Source organism: Amblyomma americanum, chromosome 1 (genome assembly GCF_052857255.1).
Source record: "Amblyomma americanum isolate KBUSLIRL-KWMA chromosome 1, ASM5285725v1, whole genome shotgun sequence".
In the NCBI taxonomy this organism is placed as follows: Eukaryota; Metazoa; Arthropoda; class Arachnida; order Ixodida; family Ixodidae; genus Amblyomma; species Amblyomma americanum.
This window is the reverse complement of record NC_135497.1, coordinates 129385394-129396923: the sequence shown is the minus strand read 5'-3', so window position 1 is coordinate 129396923 and position 11530 is coordinate 129385394.

The following is an 11530-nucleotide window of genomic DNA, read 5'->3' as shown; positions in this document are numbered from 1 at the left end:
CGCCAATTGGGGAGGATAAAGCCCGTTTCCCCGCGGCGGCGGCGGCGGGTCCGGTTGGGTCCGGTTGGGCTTAAACTTGACCCTTCGTTCTGGTCGTCACTCAAAGAGCATGGCTGGGTAATTGATGCCGCTGTCATCTGGGTCTCCGTCTACGCCGCGCCGTCGAACGCGGAACCTCGTAGCACACACAAGGAATGTCACACTCGCTCACCCTCCAGAAGAATGTTCTCCGAACATTTGAGTCCCTGCAGCTCCCCTTGTTTTTCTGAATCGCCTCGCACAGTGCGTCCGACAAAACACTTTTCGCTGCACTCAACACCACTGCACAACACCATATGCCTCCGCTGTCATAACTGGCGTCTCCAGGGGCAGCACTGATCTTCTTTTACAGATAAACATGAAACTCAGCACCCAAGCCTCTCCTTTCTAGTCCAAACTGGACGAAATAAATTTACCACAGTTACAAAGGAGCTCCCACTTCTAGCACGATCACGGCACAGACAAAAATATAGATAACGAAAGGAAGTAGGGCAGGTTCTGCATGCGCTCCGCATGCTCTCCTGTGAAGGTGTTACTTAATGACAGAAAGGTTTAACTGCTAACTCTGATAACTTAACACATACGCATATAGCAATGTTATGAGCTGCGGCATTACACAATTCTGACCAGTTCACAACTCCGCTCTGTTTACACCATTAGTCCGACTTAGCTTTCCGATTTCGCAGCGGATATTGGCCTTTATGAGTCATACTAAGTAAGTCTGTGACCCTTTGTCTGCTTTGGGACTCGCGAGGGCTCGTGGCAGGAGCCTCTCCTGGCGTTATCTGCGCGGCAACCAGGCGCGCTTCTTCTTCTAGCAATGCATGAAGTAAATCCGGTGGCATTCCGGCCGTCACCTCTGGCGCCTGCCGAACAAATGCAGGAGAGGGCGTTTCTTGCGAACTATCTGCGCGCTCCGCTTCACTTCTGTCCCCATCAAAATCCGCGCTTTCCCTTTCCTCATTTCGTGAATACTGAACCGGTGCCGACTTGAGGCGATTTGCGTGTATCCTTATCAAGCGCCGGTTCACGTCTCGGACTCTGAAGTTTACCGGAGAAAGCTTCTCGACAACCTCGCACGGTCCTCTCCACTTCGTCTGGAACTTACGAGCTAGCCCAATCTGCCTTTGGCAGTTTTCAATGTACACGCTGTCCCCCATATTAAACGGCGCGTCTCTAGCACTGCGATCGTGCACCTCCTTCCTGCGCTTCGCCGCTTTCTTTAAGGCCTCCTTTGCGATGTCCCTCGCCACTTGCAAGCGCGATTCTAGCTCCACCTTATAGTCGTCCAGTGAAGCGTATGGGACACGACGGGGGCCCTCTGGCACTTCACTAGGCTGGTCCGGGTCTCGGCCGTAGAGAAGAAAGAATGGCGATTCGCCCGTGCTCTCGTGTGCTGCGGAATTGTAGGCAAACATTGCATACGGGAGCCACAAGTCCCAGTCCCGCTGGTCGCGCGAAACAAAATGCGACAGGAACCCGGCCACGGTTTGGTTCAGTCGCTCCACCGCGCCGTTGCAAGCCGGATGGTACGGTGTTGTCTGCTTCTTAGCGATCTTAAGCAGCTCGCAAACTCTCCTCATTAGCTGCGACACGAAGTTCATTCCCCAATCTGTCAAGAGTTGCCTCGGGGGTCCATGTCGGAGCACGATCTGTTCGACAAATGCTCTTGCAACCGTGTCTGCCTTCTGATCTGGAAGTGCTACCGCTTCCGCGTATTTTGAAAGGTGGTCGACAAATACTAAAATGTACTGGTTTCCGGAAGTGGTCGTGGGCAATGGGCCCATTATGTCCATACCTGTCCGCTCGAAGGGAGCCGAAACCTCAGGGAACGGCTGAATTGGAGCTGGTCTTCGTCCCTTGGGTGTTTTTCTTTCGAGACAGGAATGACACTTCGCACAGTAGTCTCTAACATCCTGTCGCATGCCACTCCAAAAGTACAAACGCTCCACACGCCTGCGTGTCTTCGCTACGCCAAAATGACCGGCGCATGGCGCATCGTGAAACGCGCGAAGAACCCTTTCTGTCCACGACCGAGGTATGACGACTCTCTCCCAAGCGGTTTTCTCTGGTCTCCCTTTCCTGGTTGGCCTCATGCGCCGACACAGGGTGCCGTCTTTGCCAATGAAATAACCTAGCTGTTCGGGGTGAGACGGTGCGCCCTCTAAGCTTTCGATTATTAGCTTCAGGTCAGGATCTTTGCACTGCTCTGTGCGTAATTCGGCGGGGTCGACTACGGGGACAAACTCATCTATAGCTGCCACGGCAGCTGTGCGGCTGAGTGCATCAGCATTCAGATGCGTCTTTCTTGACTTGTGCTCAACTTCAAAGCAGTATTTCTGCAGGTGTAGATTCCATCTAGCGAGTCGCGAGCTAGGGTCCCTGACACTCATCACCCATTTCAGAGGATGGCAGTCTGTGACTAGCTTGAATTTGCGGCCGTAAAGGTAGCATCTGAAGTGCTTTACTGCCCAGACAACGGCGAGGCACTCCCTTTCCGTAGCTCCGTACTTTTGCTCTGTGGGGCTCAGCTGTCGGCTAGCAAAAGCAACGGGATGTTCTTTGCCCTCGATAACCTGAGATAGCACGGCACCAACTGCGAACTTTGACGCATCTGTGGCCATAACGAAGGGCAAATTAAAATCCGGGTGGCGCAACAGCGGTGCACTAATTAGCTTCCTTTTCAGGGCCCCAAAAGCATTCTCCGCGTTTTCGTCCCAGCGAAAGGCGACATTTTTGGCTGTTAAGGCGGTGAGCGGCTTAGCGAGCTTGGCGAACTCCTCTATGTGCCTTCGGTAGTAACCGATCAGGCCGAGAAACTGCCGGACCTGGCGGACGCTAGTCGGGGATGGAAAATCCGAGACACACCTTAGTTTCTCAGGGTCCGGTCGCACGCCGTCAGCTGAAACAACGTGCCCGAGGTATTTTACCTCGTTTTTGAGGAATTGGCACTTAGAGGGCTTCAGCTTGAGACCCGCTCCTCTTAGTCGCACCAAAACCTGCTCAATATCGCGCAAATGGTTCTCAAAACTGTCACTGTATATGATAATGTCATCCATATACACGAAGCACAGCCTCCCCAGAAGACCTGCCAGGATAACATCAGCGGTTCTCTGCCAGACAGCAGGGCTGTTGGCCAGACCCATCGGCATTCTTTTCCATTCATAGTGCCCTGAGGGCGTGTTGAATGCCGTTTTCTCGGCATCTGCCGGATCCATTGCTATCTGCCAGAATCCCGCCGCCATGTCCACTACCGTGAAGTACCTGGCAGAGCCCAGCTGAGAAAGCGTCTCCTGTATATTGGGGATGGGGTATGGATCGATGCGAGTTACGGCATTTAGTTTGCGGTAGTCCACTACCAATCGATACGAGCCATCTGGCTTTTCCACCAATAGTGCTGGTGCTCCCCAGGGTGACTTTGAGTGTTCGACAATGCCGCGATCAATCAGGTCCTGCACCTGCCGCTTCATCTCCTCACGTTGGGAGTAAGGAATCCTGTACGCACGCTGGTAAACGGGCGATGAAGTGCCGGTTTCTATCCTGTGCTTTATAACGCCACAGCAGCCCAAATCCAGGTTGGACGCGGCGAATACCTCCGAGTAGTCGTTCAGCAAACCAGCCAGAGCCTCCCTCTCCCTGGATTTTACGTGAGAAAGATCGAACGACACCTTTGGAGCAGCCGAAGGACTAGCATGCTCTACAGTTGCGAGTTCCGTATCGGTGGGCTCACGTTTCTCTATCGCAGAGGTGAAGAAAGCCAATGTTTTGTTCTTGGGAAGGCTCAGTGGCTGCTGGCTACAGTTAACCACCCGTAGGGGCACTCTGTGGGCGTCATTAACTGTCACGAGCCACGCGGCTGCCTTCAGGCCATTGCTGAGAGAGTCGACCGGCTCAAGCACTCCCACGGCGCCGCTCTCTACATCTGAAGGCACAAACGCGTACAAAATGTGCTCCGACCAACGAAGGACGACCGCCTCATCGACCAGCCTGACGGCAACTCGCGAATATACCTTCTCCAATGATCCCACTGTTTGACGGGTGTCAATATCGGTAATGCGAATCTCAACCCCTCTCCTGTTCAAAAACGGAACTTTTGATCCGCCCGCATTAACCTCTTCCTCAGAGAATGAGACTACTACCTTCCCTTTTCTCAAAAAATCTTGCCCTAATATACCTGACACTCCGTTTGGCAGAGACACCGTGTCCGGGCATACGTAGCAGGGGTGCTCCAATGCAATTCCGCCGAGAGAGAAGTGTAACCGGTAGAGTCCACTTATGCCAAGAGGATCCCCCGTTATGCCTACAAATTTGGTTGCCAAACCACCAGACGCTTCCAACACCTGGCGGTCCCCCTTCCTTCGAAGCGTGTTAAAACTGCTCTCCTTAAGCAATGTCACCTTTGACCCCGTATCTATCAACAATTCCATGCAACAATTATTTAACTTGCAACGCACAACAGGGCATGCCTCGTCGGCCACACAAACTACCACCACCTCATCATCCACTGCTCCCTCCCCACGCTCCTCAGGCTGGGGAGGACTAACTAGTTTTTTGTCTCGGTATCTGGAGCCCCGCTGTAGGCTTGCTTAGGGCGTGTCTCGCCTGCTTCTCTTTGTGGCTCCCCACGGCGCACGTTTTGGCAGAACCTGGCGATGTGTCCGCGACCCTGGCAAGCGAAGCATACGATTTCTTCAAAATCTCGCATACCGCGCCTGTAGCTTTGTGGCGGTCTCCGGTTTCCAGCGAATGAGCGCTGTTGAGCGCTGTTGAGCGCGCGCTTCAACCTGGCGTTCTACCTGCTGAGATAGCAGCTGTTCTAAGCGATCTAATCGCTCTGTCAAGAGAGCAACCTCAGGGTTGAGCACCGCTCTCTCTATGACGCGTACTCTCGCTGCGGCTGTCGTTAACGCCTCATTTCGTTCCTCATCCAATGCGGCCTCCACGGCTTGGTCGAAATTGCTCGGCTTGCGCGAGAGCACGAACCGGCGCACGGGGTCTTGCACACCAGCCACGAACAAAGCGGTCATTTCCTCTTTAAGTATATCCTCCGCGCATTTCTTCTTTAGCTGGTCTCCTTCCTCCTCCCTGCTTAACGTATCGCGCGCTAAGCGCTGAAGACGCGACGCAAACGTTCGCACGTCCTCCCCTACCATCTGTCCGGCGTCATTGAACCTCTGTACCCGCACGTGACGTGGTTCAGTGTCGAAATGCTCAAACGCGAGCTTCTTAAATTCCGCAAATGATTTTGTGGATTTTACTTTTTCGTCTCGCCATGCAAAATCATGAGCAGCTCCTGCCATCTTACACCTCGCCATTCCCAGCATTTGAGCATCGGACCATCCCCCCATTTTCCCAATCTCTTCTAGCATGGAAAAGAAATCGCAGATTGGAACCCCTGTCTTATCTCCTGTAAACGTCGGAATGACGCTTCCTAATGTCAGCATGCTTGCTCCGAGCGACGGCTGTGGAGTGGGAGCTCCCTCAGATAAAGACATTTTTTTTTCAAGACCTCCGGTGCCTCAAGCCTCTCAAATGGGGGTAAAAGTCCCACAATCAGTCCCGTGATTCTCTTTTGATTACAATTTTGAAGTCATGAATGTCGAAGCATTCAGAGGACATTTGCTTTTGAGACCCCACTTCTGACACCAGTGTGATGACCCCCATAATGCGCAGGTCCACACGGGACGGAGAGGCAAAGAGACACCGTATGGCTCAGTTTAAACAAACAGATATATTCAATAATTATACATGATTAAGATTCAGAGGCTGGGGCGTCCGAGCTTACGTGCCGACGACTTCATGGGGGCGATGGAGTGGCTCCGGAGTGGGGCTCGAGCGGTTGCTGGCAGAAGCTGCACGCCGTCGGGTTTCGGCGCTGAAGGCCCTCTTGGAGAACGATGTCGTCCTGAGCGTCCTCTTCCGTACTGCTTGTCCATTTTTATATCCTCTTCTCCACACTCCCTAGGGTGAAGACGCCCACGCCGGAGGGGAAGGAGGGGGGGGGCGGCGCTAGGGCTTTTACTTGGGCGCACAAACGTACCACCGCACTTAAGGTCTCGCCCCCCTCACGTGTTGAGTCCGAGGGAAAGAAGGTTGTCTTCGAGGTAGCGCATAGCGTCGGCTGTGGTAAGGCGCGCTCTGGCCCGCTGACAGTTCCCGCGGGTCACCGGCCTCCATTCTCCGTCCATCAACTGACACTCGCTCCTCAAGGTAAGGCGCGCTCTGGCCCGCTGACAGTTCCCTTGTCCTGGAATGTGCTCGGGAGGGCCGCCTCTGGAACCGCCACGCCAATTGGGGAGGATAAAGCCCGTTTCCCCGCGGCGGCGGCGGCGGGTCCGGTTGGGTCCGGTTGGGCTTAAACTTGACCCTTCGTTCTGGTCGTCACTCAAAGAGCATGGCTGGGTAATTGATGATGCCGCTGTCATCTGGGTCTCCGTCTACGCCGCGCCGTCGAACGCGGAACCTCGTAGCACACACAAGGAATGTCACAGTTGGCTGATCAGTCTCCAATTTTTTTTCAAATTTTTAACGTTCTCCTTCTTATAGACTTTGCGATTAAGATGATGTTAGCATTCTTCTAAGATCCCGGTAATCTTGCGGTGGTAAGGCATCAGGTTTTTCTAGCCCAATGTCCCCGCCGTCCTTCAACAAACCTGCTGTTACCTGATGCTTATCAACCGCATTCCCCCTCTGCGTTACATATCAAGTTTTCGTTTGCTTCCTCTTTTGCTACCGATGGGATGTCCAATTCGTCTTCACTACTGGCTTCATCATTAGCACCTTGGTTATTTCCACAACTTTAGAGATCTATGTAGAATTATTCAGCTATTTCAACTATCTTATGCTTATTTGTGATTCCAGTGCCCTTCTTGTCTTTTAGGGCGTACATAATTATTTATTCCAATGACAAAATCAATGTTGGCAGCTTTTAGGCTACCTCTATTCTTCAGAGCCTGCTAGACACTCTCCATGTTATAATTCCTTATGTCGTTTACCTTACTCTTGTTGTTAATCTTTGACAATTTTGCAAGCTCTATCCTGTCTATGGGATCAGAGGAGTTCATACTTTAGCGCTTCTTAATCAGGTCTTTTGTTTTCTAAGAGAGCTTGCTAGTGTACTGTCTAGCTGCCCTTTCCCCTAGATTATAATGCGTACTCCGTGACGATATTTGTGAGATTATCATTCGTCTCCTGAACACTTCGGTCATCGCCCCACGTTAATGCGGAATATCTCTCCTCCAGCAAGATTCTGAATTTCTCTACGTTCCCTCTTAGCGCTAACTCGTTGATGTGCTTCTTTTTTACTAGTTTCCTCAGTCCCCTACACAAATCTACAGGGTAATTCGAGACCTGACCATTAAATCTCGATCCGATTCTACGTCTTCATAGAACCTTTCCACTGTCTCGTAACCATTACGAGATGTAGGTTCGTAGGCCTGTACAGCCTTGAATTTATACTTTGTATTAAACTCTATTGAGATAACTGCCACCCTTTTTATACTTACTGATCAGAAATTCTACGCATCGCGCTCGACGGTTCAATAAATCACGGTAGCATAGCACGTGCCCCCTGTTAAGCTTGTGTATGCTTCGTTTGTCCTCCTAACTTCATAAAGCCTAATGACGTCCAACTTATTGCCCGCTGTTTCCTCGAACATCACTGCTAGGCTAGCCTCAGTGGATAATGTTCTAGTGTTAAACGTTGGGAGGTTCAGTTTCCAATGGCGGCCTGTACGAAGCCGGATATTCTTAGCACTCCCGCGGCGTCATCGGTGTGACAGACGCTTTGGTGAGTTGCTCGGCAGCCACCGTCTATTGAGGGCCGGGGGTTCATTGGTGTGTTAATATAGGAGGTGGTGACAGGTACTAAACCGAGATTGCCAAATCATATTCTGGTGAGAAGGTTTGTTGTCGGCTCCGGTAGCCGGGATCAGGCCGCGCACCAGGCCTGGCTATTCAATTCCTTCGACACTCGGATTATTTTTTCCTCGGCAGAAACACCTGGCAGTGGTGTTCTAACCACGGTCCTCTTACACAGTTTTTCGCAGAGCTTGTTTCATGACACCATGATCATGATAAAGCAATAAGTGAGCAAAGGGAAGAAAAATAAAAACAAATATGGGTACATATACGGGTCGGTAGATATAGAAAACATCTGGTTACAAAGCGGGCAAAAAAAAATATTGAGGCCGAACAGGCGTTCAAGTGTCGCACAAATATTCAGCGTAGGCGTTCTATTGCAGATGACCTCGTCTTTAGCATGCCGTTATATGAGTCCCTTTAGAGTTACTATTAAACAGACATACAAGTATGCAAGAAAAAAAGGCACTGCTTCCACAAAATAACACGCTTTTTACAATAGTGTAAATTTCGGTTATTTGGCTCTTACGTCACAATGTATGCCCGTACACCGGTTATTCCTCCTGTTAGCTTAAAATACCTGTGGCTTCTTGCATCAAAAAGTGTACCGCGGCTCCCCGCGTGAAACACTGAAAAAATGGTTGCGGGCGGCCAAAAGGACCCAGAGTCAACAGTATAGGCCACTGTACATTCTGAGTAAATGGGCATGATTTGCACTGTAGCTGAGAAGAGAGGGGGTAATTTTGTAATGAAAGAGCAGAGTTTTTGGCCACCGTATTAGCCACCCCCCCCCCTCCTCCGACACGCTACACTGCGTAGGGTAATCGGAATTAGGAGGAGTTGTTTTTTTCATTTCTCTTTTCCTATTTTCGAAAAAGTAGGTTGGAGAAAAACAAAATATAAGTTAACCTAAAATATAAGCAGTATAAAAGTAGTGAAAATAGAATAAGAAAAGGAGAATATTGTGGTCCTTCAATCTGAGTGTAGTGATGTCATGTGGTGATTCAAAAAGAATTTAAATTATTATAAAACCTCAATGATTTGAAGATCAAATTATCAATGCATGAGACTGCAGCTAAGGGTAGTAGAAGATATGGTATGGCACGTGCGGTTTTACATCACAAAGTTCCGCATGGGATATGAGGGACAGAAGTAATGGAGGGCTTCGTATTTAGTCCGCTTGGGGTTCTTTAATGTTCAATCGCATTTCACAGCTCACGGGCATGCTTGCATTTCGCCCGCAGAAAGAATATGTTCCGCAGTTGCAGTTGAGCTGCTGTTAGCACAGTGCGGACTGAAGGTCCAAGGCGGTATCGACTGCTGTTCGTAAACGCAGAGTTCAGACTAAGCCCGTGGTAGAGAGTTGTCAGATGACGAGGTAGTTGCGCGAAAGCCTTGATTTTCGGTCCCCAATAATACAAAAAGAGATGCGATTATAAGGGATAAAACCCGCTACTTCATGGTGCGCAAAACAACACCACAGCCACCGGCCCACTACAGGGTATTAAGGTGGGATACTGAACAGCGGTCCGCGCATAGGGCTTTGCCGGTAGTCTCATGAAAATGTATAAATTAGGAAGTTACGGATTACACCAACGAAAACTACACCTTGCCGAAAAACGACTGAAGCAACCTTCTACTTCATCGTTAGGTGCCCGGCGCTCTACATTAGTGAGCGCCATATGGTTCCCATATTTCTGTAGGACATCTGTGGTGCACCTTCCAAACATGCTCAGCTGAGATTACAAGTCCAGGAAAAGTAGAATTATTTCATCGGGAAATAAGTCACATTTCTAGTCAAGGAACGTTAAACTCAGTAAGAGCTCCGACTTGTCAGTCTGTAACGCACCTCTTCTTTTTGGTCCACGTGTCGGCGCGAATTCACCATTACTTGGGCCAACCAGTGGCCTGCAGTATTCTAAAATAAATAAATAATTAAATTGAACTGGCTGCTGCTCAGTACTGATGCATATTTAAACCATACCTCTCTTCATATCTTTCTTCTTCGGAAAGCTCAGAAAACTAAGCCGACGTCGAATATAGATGGAGAATTTTAGCTGCACTGTTCATTTCCTGTCCGCCGACAGCAAAGAAGAAAAGGAGGGGCTCGCGTGTCACGTGCCGCCGCAACACGACCGGGAGCTTCGTTCGCCAATTCACGAGGCCTTGTTCGCATTTAGGAGCCTGAAGTCTGCTCATTCGAACGCCGTGTCGGTGGACTGCTAATACGCACGGCGCTAGGAGCGGTGGACGACGCTCAGTGGCATTGGAAAAAACGACGACTGCCATCTCCAGGGACTTGCAGAGCAACGCGTGTGCTCCGGGTCGTCGGTATCTTCGAGGGAAACACCTGAGACATCGAGACTACAAGCCAGAGACAACTGAAGAATCGCCATGGCCAGGCCACAAAGACGCTCCATGCCACCTAAGCTGACCGCCAGGACGCCGGAGGCTCGGAACGCGACGGCGAAGCGTACGCGGACCGCCAGAACCTTGGCCCCAGGTGCGTGCCCTGGGGAAGCCACGCATACCCATTGCAGCAGCAAAGACAGTCACTCAGCACGGTCATCAAAGACAGAGAAGAAGGTTGCGGGTACCTCCAAGGGGAAAGTTAAGGCTGTCACCACTCGTAAGGCACGACCGAAGGTGACACCTAAGGCCAGCGGCAGAGGTGAGCCATCGACTAGTGGCGTCAAGAGATCGACTATCTCCTGTAATCTTCGCTCTCAGAGGAAATTGGCAGGCGAAGACGACGTTGACACCGCGGAAGTTGAAATAGAGCGTCGGTCGGAGAGCCCTGCAGCCATTTGTGAGTGCTCAGACAGTACCGGGGAGTCGAGTGGCGAGAACCAGCACGATCCAAAGGACACCAAGTACCGAGCCTCTGCCACACTGTCAGAAATGAGCTATGATGACGGAGAAAGCGAAACCGTTTCTCGGGGCAAGCCTAACACTGACGCTGAAGGGGAAGGAAGACCAAAACGTCGCCGGAAGTCGAGCAGCAGCAGCAGCAGCAAAAAAACACTCGGATCCGGGAGCAAAGTTGGGGGCAAGCCTAAGACTGAGCGCCCCGGTCATGGAGCTGAGCAGAAGATAAGAGTCAGCAGTGACCAAAAGCCGGCTGAAGACAGCTCCTGGGATACAGGGAGTGGCCTCCATGCAAGAACCGGAAGCGCTTGCAGAAAGGACAAGATCATGAAAACAGCCCCGAAGACAGCAACTAAAATGGACACGAAGTTGGTTTCGACCAAGGCTCCGAAGACATTGTTACACCCAGAAGTTCAACTACCACTCCCGTCGGAAGCCAGTGAAACGAACTTTGAAGAAGAAACCACAGAAACAAGATCTGGTGAAAGAATCAGGTCATCATGGGAGCCTCAAATGTAAGAGATAGAAAACGTAGGAAAATGAGACAAAATTCGCGACGGGAACAGTTGCGGAGACTGTTACCGCAGAAACCGATGGTTGGATCAGTCCTGGTGTATGCATGGCAGATTGAGAAAATGCCCAGGAAGTCTTTCTGTACGTTCCCGGAACATCACGAGAGATTGACTACTCTGCCAGTGATGTGAACAGCGAGGCAAACTGTCCTTGGCTACCAGAATGGGTTCCAACTTTTGTTGCGGTACGA